This window comes from Callorhinus ursinus, unplaced genomic scaffold (assembly GCF_003265705.2).
Source record: "Callorhinus ursinus isolate GAN/ISIS: 27379988/994484 unplaced genomic scaffold, GSC_fseal_2.0 scaffold60, whole genome shotgun sequence".
NCBI lineage: Eukaryota > Metazoa > Chordata > Mammalia > Carnivora > Otariidae > Callorhinus > Callorhinus ursinus.
The window spans coordinates 4,676,500-4,683,752 of record NW_027397122.1 but is presented as its reverse complement, the minus strand read 5'-3'; the positions used below and the strand labels follow the sequence as shown (position 1 = coordinate 4,683,752).

The 7,253-nt window shown below is 49.0% G+C and overlaps 1 protein-coding gene across 2 annotated transcripts in view; it reads left to right on the top strand.

Annotated features, from left to right (window-relative positions):
- The first annotated feature begins 6,721 nt into the window (after positions 1–6,721).
- Positions 6,722–7,253, top strand: part of IKZF1 (IKAROS family zinc finger 1) — a 96,590-nt gene continuing 96,058 nt past the window's right edge. The window contains exon 1 of one of the 2 annotated variants that reach the window (XM_025853032.2): positions 6,722–6,746. The gene's annotated coding sequence lies outside the window, so the exon portion shown is untranslated. Of the gene's footprint in view, positions 6,747–7,225; positions 7,250–7,253 lie in introns of those variants that run through there. The other variant, XM_025853031.2, reaches the window with a different exon arrangement.

Here is a 7,253-nt window from a genome sequence, read left to right as displayed (position 1 = left end):
CATAGAGAATAAAGGGATATTATAATGTGAAGGCAACCCTTCGGTTTAATTGCAAAACACTGTTTAAGCTAAAGGAAATTGTGTATTTGAGCTCTGGAGTGGAAATAAAGTTGCCAGTTTCTGAGATGCCTATTATAGAAAAATGAGTTCTTTTTCTTCATTAGAAAAACATATCTGTAAGTAATAAGAATATTATGAGTAAATATTAAAAGAATACATAGCCATTAGGCTGTGAGTAGGTACAGAATGCATTATATCTTTAAATAATTTCTAAATCACCCATTTAGAAAAAAAAAACCCAACTCCTGGCCTTACTAAATTATTATCTGTGTTCTTATCCTACAGAAATAAAGAAGCATCAACTCCCTCGGGATAACTGCTTCACACAACCAGAACAGGATTAGGGAACCTTCTTTATGAAGCCAAAGGTTTTTATTTTTTAATTATTCCTTGCTTCCTTCTGAAAAAGAACTTGAAAGTCTACAGAAGAGTGTGTGAATGAGGATAGGGTGAGCTACACTGTCAGCTTTTCTACAGACCAAGGAAGGAATGAAATGCAGAACATTCTGTTCTGAATTCATCACTGCCAAGACAGCATTCAATAGGTCAACAAGAAGCCTGACTATGTGCCTGAGCTGAGAGCCCCAGACAGACAGAAGGACAGAAAGGGAAGGTGGCTTCTTCCAGCTGTAAGACTAGGAAAACACAGTTCCTTTGCAGATTAGAAAAACAATATGACAACTCCTCGTCATATAATTTAAAGGAGATCGTTTCGCCTGAGTTAGAAAAAAGTCAGATGAACCCTTCAAAAGTAGTGCTGATAAATGGAAATATCCACTGAGTGTTCTGGTTCTAGGCATCAAGGAAACAAAACAGACCAAAGAAACCCCTCTATATATTCATAGAGAGTAAACAAAGTAAATGTTGGAAGATAAGCCTTAGAAGATAAGCGTTGTGTAAAAATGTAAAGAAGAGAGATTAGGGGAGGTTTGTGTGGGGGTAGGGGTTGTTGCACTTCTTGGAGGGTGGGCCGTGACTGTCCCAGAGCTGAGATGAACATTTGAGCAGAGACTTAAGACAGGTAAGAGGGCAGGCAGGCAGGTATCCAGAGAAAGGTAGGTGCAGTGAGCTGGTCCCAGTGCTTGAGGAACAGCAAAGCAGAGCCAAGTGGCTGGACCGGTGAGCAAGAGGGACAGTAAGTGGCTGGACAAGAGTGGTAGGGGAGAGAGATGATGGAGGAGGGGAGAATCACTTGCCCTTTGGACTTCAGCTATTAACCCCAGAGAGCTAGCACGCTATCCAGTGAAGTAGTGCACGATCTGATGAGCTTTTCATCAGGCCCTCCTTGAGTGCTGTGAGGGGCAAGGACAGGAGTAGAGAGCCATTAGGAGCCCCCACCATCTGCAGATAAAAGGTGACATAGTTTGGACCAGTGTGGTTGCAATGGAGGTGGAGGAGGTTGGGTGATGGATGCCTGTTGGAGGCAGAGCCAGCAGAAAGTCCTGATGAAGGGATGGTAGGAGGAAGGGAGCCATCAAGAATGCCTCCAAGGCTCCTGGCCTCAGAAATTCCCAGTTGCTATTTGATCCGGTGAAGAAGGCTGTAAGGACACAGGTTTGAGGGGAAAGATCAGGGATGCAGTGTGGGGACAGCTAGGTGTCCAGGTAAACATGTCGAGGAGGCAGTAAGACGCATGAGTCTTGATTTCAGGGGAAGGTTGGAACTGCAGGTATCAGTACAGAGATGACATTAAAAACTATGTCCAGGGAGCTCCCCCATTTTAGGCAGGAGACCGAGAAGCCCATGACACGGGGGAAACCAGGCAAACGTGGCTCCCTGAATATCTACCTCACTGATATCAACAAGTTCAAATGAAATGCTTGTGGAGGTTTGTATACACTTGAGAGTGCCAGATAGATGCTCGCTTACTGCTCCTGAACCAGCCAGACTTGGCACCAACCACTCTTAGATAATTCTTCACAGCTCTTTTCATGTAAAGAAACAATCTATTTGCAACCAGATCAAGGTCTGTCCCAACGCTGAATGTGGGAACATCTTTCAGGTGCTCTGCCTTTTTCCACACCTGCTTTCCACTGGATGTCACCTTAAGAATCTTCATGGAAATGCGGGGGGGGGGGGGGGGGGGGGGGGAGGAGGGGGCTAACACTCATTACCAGGTATTACGATGAAAGATCTACGTTCATGCTCTCAGCCAAACTTCATGCCATCTCCATGCAGCAGGATTTATTTTTCCTGTTGTGGAGAAGAGAAGGCGATACTCAGAGAAGTAGGGTGACTCAGATAAATTCCTACAGTGACCTGTGCGAGGAGGGGAAAGACACTGACATTTTTAGGACATTTTCCACTGTAGAGTCCCCCTGCTCAACCCCCTTTCCAAAACTATCCCACTTCATTTCAAGCCTGGACAGGAAAGATTTGTGATTTATTAATACTGGAAAAAGAAAGTTGCTATACCAACACAGAAATAACTAGACTCCATGTCTGTGTACTGTGCAGATCAGAAAGTCCACTTGTAAACCTTAATCTTTCCTGGACGTGCCCATCTGATCCCTTTATCAAGGCTGGTGCTGTCAAGATGGGTGATTTGGCCATACGGGAAATAAAAAATTGAAAGAGGACCAGAGGGAAAGAAATACTTCCCTCCAATTGGAGAAGGATATCTTTAAGGAATTGGTCCTTGGAGGGGCAGGTATGGGGCATAGCTAAAAAACCTGACCAAGATGTTCATCCCAGCCCAACCACTTAGAAATTGAGTACATCAGGGGTGCCTGGGTGGCTCAGTCTGTTGAGTGTCTGACTCTTGATTTCAGCTCAGGTGGTGATCACAGAGTGATGAGATGGAGCCCCACGTTGGGCTCCGTGCTGGGCATGGAGCCTGCTTGGGATTCTCTCCCCCTCTCCCTCTGTCCCTCCCTTTGCTCTCTCTCTCTCGAGAGAGAGAGAGAGAGAAAGAAAGAAAGAAAGAAAGAAAGAAAGAAAGGAAGAAAGAAACGGGGTACACCAAAATATTCAGTGCTGACTATGTGTCAGGGGATCCATCTAAGTATGCTTACCACACAGGAACTCCTTCAGACCGTGAATCCTCCTGAGGGTTGCTGTTGCTATTGCCATTATTCCCATTTTTCAGAAATGGAAACCGAGGTGCAGGGAGGCCTAGTGACTTCCCAAGCTACCAAACCCAAATGGTTTGTCTGCAGTCTGTCACTTAAACTTTGACCCCAGGCGAGTCACCGTCTCTGAGCTTTGTGTCCTTACGTGGGATGGGGGAAGGCCATGCTGGCCTTGCTGCATTGTTAGGTGGGAAATAACGTCTGGAAATGTCCTTCACAGAGCTGGGCTCAGTAGGGCGGTCATTAGAATATCACCTCCAGTCTTTGGTTAATTTCCTTCGGAGGAGAATTTTTCAAGCGCCCCCACCATGTGGGGAAGACAAGCATTTCCTTACACCTCCTCTGTTTCCCTCCTTCCCTCCATGCATCCACAAAGCCCTTCCCAATCGAGCAACCACTTAGTGGCTTCACCCTTTTGTGTGTCCACAGGCTTTGTGTTGGAATTTACCATGACATGTTTTGCATGGAAGCGCGATTGTTTCCACTTTACTAGGTTGGAGCCCCTTCCTGTAACATCACATGTTATGCCTTATTGGGACTTCCTGTCTCTCAAGTACCACCTGCAAGGGGAGGCTCTCACTGAATCCATGCCACCAGAAGACTTATAACTCCACAAATCATGTTCTAATCTTGTTCCTATCCAGTGGCATCAACTGGAGGATGACCCCCGCCTCTCTGTTTGTCTTTATTCTGATCTGTTCAGGTCAGATCAAGATCTACTTTTCCTTTACTCAGCCAAAACACGTTCAAAAACTTTTCATCAGAAAGCTCTCTGGGTAAATCTATCTTCTCCAAGTCACTATATCTGGCCTGGTTTGCTTTTCAATCTCTTCCAACCAAATGATATTGATAAAAAGTCACCATTTTTGAGACTACAAGTGTATTCTGACAAAATCCCAGGGGAATAAAAGCAAAAGAACTAACATAAAGTGGGAAGAATTTGGTTGTCAGCGGTGGCACACGCTCGATTCAAATCTAGAGGCGGAAACGTGAATGATGAACAGAGCTGTTGAGTTTTTGTGGGTTTCAAAACGAGGAGCCACTGAGCCTCCGGACAGGGCCTCGGAAACACGTCAGGAAAGGGAGCATCCTGGGGGTCTCCTTGCAGTTGGCTGGGCACCTCCCACCCAGCACGCCCGCTGGGCAGTCCTGGCTCCTTGGAACCTCCTCACTCCTCCCCCGTGCCATGTTCCTTCCCTTCCAGATGTAGCGGCAGCCACTGGGCTCAGAAAAAAGCCAAACCTGAGGAGTGAGCTTCCAGCGCTTGGGGGTGGGGGGTGGAGGGGAATGGTCAAGAACCTTGCCCCAGGCTAACAACCGTTAATTTTCAAAACCAGCAGAAGCAGAAGCTGGAGATCTTGAAAACTGGGGAAAAGAAACCAAAGAAGCAGAGTCCTTGTTGCAAAAGTTTCATCCATGTCCTTGTATTTTTCCTCCTGTTCCTGTTCCTTTTCAGACGAAACTGCATGAGTTCTGTATTCCTTCAACACCGTAGAAAGACAAGAGAATTTTTTTTTTTACAAAAATCTTTTCCTGTTACTTAAAAATTATTCCTGCTGTCTCCCAACTGCGGTTCATTTGTTGCCTTTTAGCAGATATTTTTAAATTGAAGAAAGATACAGTTTTAATCATAGTAAATTGCATCCATCAGCTCATTTAACTTCCCCTAATCTTACCAGCACCATTGTAATGTAGGTGTACTGTGCAGATGACAAAGCAAGCCCAGAGAGGCTGAGGAACTTCCCAAGACGCACACGGCGAGTAAGAAATGAAACTATGGATCCTACCCTATCACTTCAACCGTTCTTTTACTCCATAAAACTCAACTCTCCTTTAAAATCTTTTCCAGTCTCTCCCAGAACGAAAGTGCCGATAGCTGCTTCCCTTATTACAGTAAGCTCTGAATAAGTCGACTGTGATTCATTCTGTAGGGGCTCTTTGTGATTTTGATAATATCTCAAAAGAAGAAAAACTGATAATTTGGCAGTTATTGTCTGAATAAACGAGGCCATCCTTCATTAAACACTGTAATATTTTATGTATATATTCTAAAGAAACAAAATGACTTTACACCTATGATTTTTTTTTTAAAGTATCACATGTTTGAATCTCTCCTGATAGATATTCCCCTCCAATGTGCTTTTATTGTTGATTTAAGCATCCTCTCGGGGCCATGGTGTCCACCCAGAGACCCCAGGTTATAGCCCGAGTTCCTTCTGCTCCACCTGTTTGGGAGTGGGGCGGGAGGAGCCGCCCATGAAGCCTGGTTTTTCTCAGCTTGCTCCCCATCTCAACAGGACACTGGTAGTGAGCAGGGTTCATGATAAACACTAGTCACCACTCACAGAGTCCTCCTCTTGCAGGGCCAATCCATGGCAAGAGCTTTCCTGTGTAAAATACACAATCTGTAAACAACCCCATGAGGTGGCTTACATTATTACCACCAACCTATAGATAGGGATGTTGAGTCTCAGAGAGGTTTAGGAGCTTGGTCAGGACCACACAGCCTAAACTATCTGGGTCCTTTACCTCATATTCCTCCGCCTCGGGAGGAAATGCCTTGGACTGAAAACTACGTCTGGGTCCTTGATTCCCACTCCTGGAGACCACAGCACACATTTAAAGAGACACATCTGGGGGCTAAGGGTGTGGTGTGCATCCAAGAACCAGAGGTGTCCCATAACCCCTCCACTACAGTACTTTTGGCCCCCACGGCCTTGAATCTTGTGTGTATTGCCCCATTTAGTCCCGACAAGGACTTTTCGGATGAATAAAGTAGCACCGGCTTCTTTTGCAGGTAAGGAGAATGAGGCATGAAGAGGTTTAGCATCTTGCCTAAGGTCATAGACGCAAGGGGTGGACTAAGGATTGAAGCCATGAACCTTTCACTCGTTCTTTTCCTCTGGGCTCCAAACAGGGGGAGTCAATGGGCTCAGGGCTCAGAACATCAAAACGTCTCTCAGCACGAAGTGAGCAGTAGTTGTTGTACAAGTGGTCCAGGAAGAATTTGTCCGGATGCTGCCTGTGGTTCACGCAAGGTAGAAGAGACTTCTCCCAAGGATGGCACCAGGCAAAGCCGGTCCACAAGAGTGCCACCAGCAGCCTCCTCAGTGGGGCCACAGCCTTCCCCGGTGGCCACCATTCCCTGCCACACTCAAGGGCCCGAAATGACATTTTACACACCTCACCTGTCTCCACCTGGGAGGCCTGCACAAGTCTTGAAGGGCAGGGCTGGGGCCTCACTCACCTCTGTCCCTCCCTTAACGCCCAAGGGGGATCAGGGCAAATCAACTGAATTCACAATTCTCCCGCTTCTGCTCACACTGAGCACTCTCGCCTGGCTCTGGCTCGGGTGGGGCCTGGCTAATCAGAATGATGGGCTCCCGGCAGAGCGTGAAGAGGTGCTCTGTCTGAGCGGCATTCCTCTTTCAACGGAGACCCACACAGGGAGGGAGGGGTCTGAGGTGCCAAGAGCCGCGGAGCCAGGCTGCAGGACTGCCTTTGGTGTCACCTCCTCCCGCAGGCGTCCCTTCACACTTGCGTGTGCACACGGGCCAGATGGAAGGCGCGATCCTAGCTGCTGCCTGAGCAGGTGGGAGGGAAGAGAGACGAGAGGTATTCCATTGGTTGTCTGGGAAAATGAATTGCACCTTCCCCTCACTTGCGGAGGATCAACTTTTCCCACCCCCTCGGGTGGGCACTCGTCACCCGGGGTCGCAGCCAGAACCTGGGAGCCCAGTGGCCCCAGTTCGAGGGAAGTGGAGCTGGGCGGGCAGTGGACGCCCCGAGCCACTGGGGAAAAGTGCTTCACGATGTCCCGCGTCCCGAGGGTCCTCGCGGCGCGGCCAGCGGCCCCCGCCTCCAGCTGCCCCGCCCGCGCCGGGCCCCCAAGGGTTAAGCGCGGGCCCCGCGGCGCCGCGGCCGATCCCGCCACCGGGTCCGGGGCGCAGACAGCCGGCCGCCACCTGCCGCGCGGGGCCGCCGCGCGATGCGGCGCTGGAATGAGGAAGCGCGGCGGCGAGGGGAGGGCCCGGGCGCGCTGCGCGCGGGGGTGGCGGCGGCGCGCCGAGCGGGCCTGGCGCGGGCGAGCGGGCTGCAGCCGGCGGCGGCGCCAGCAGGTCT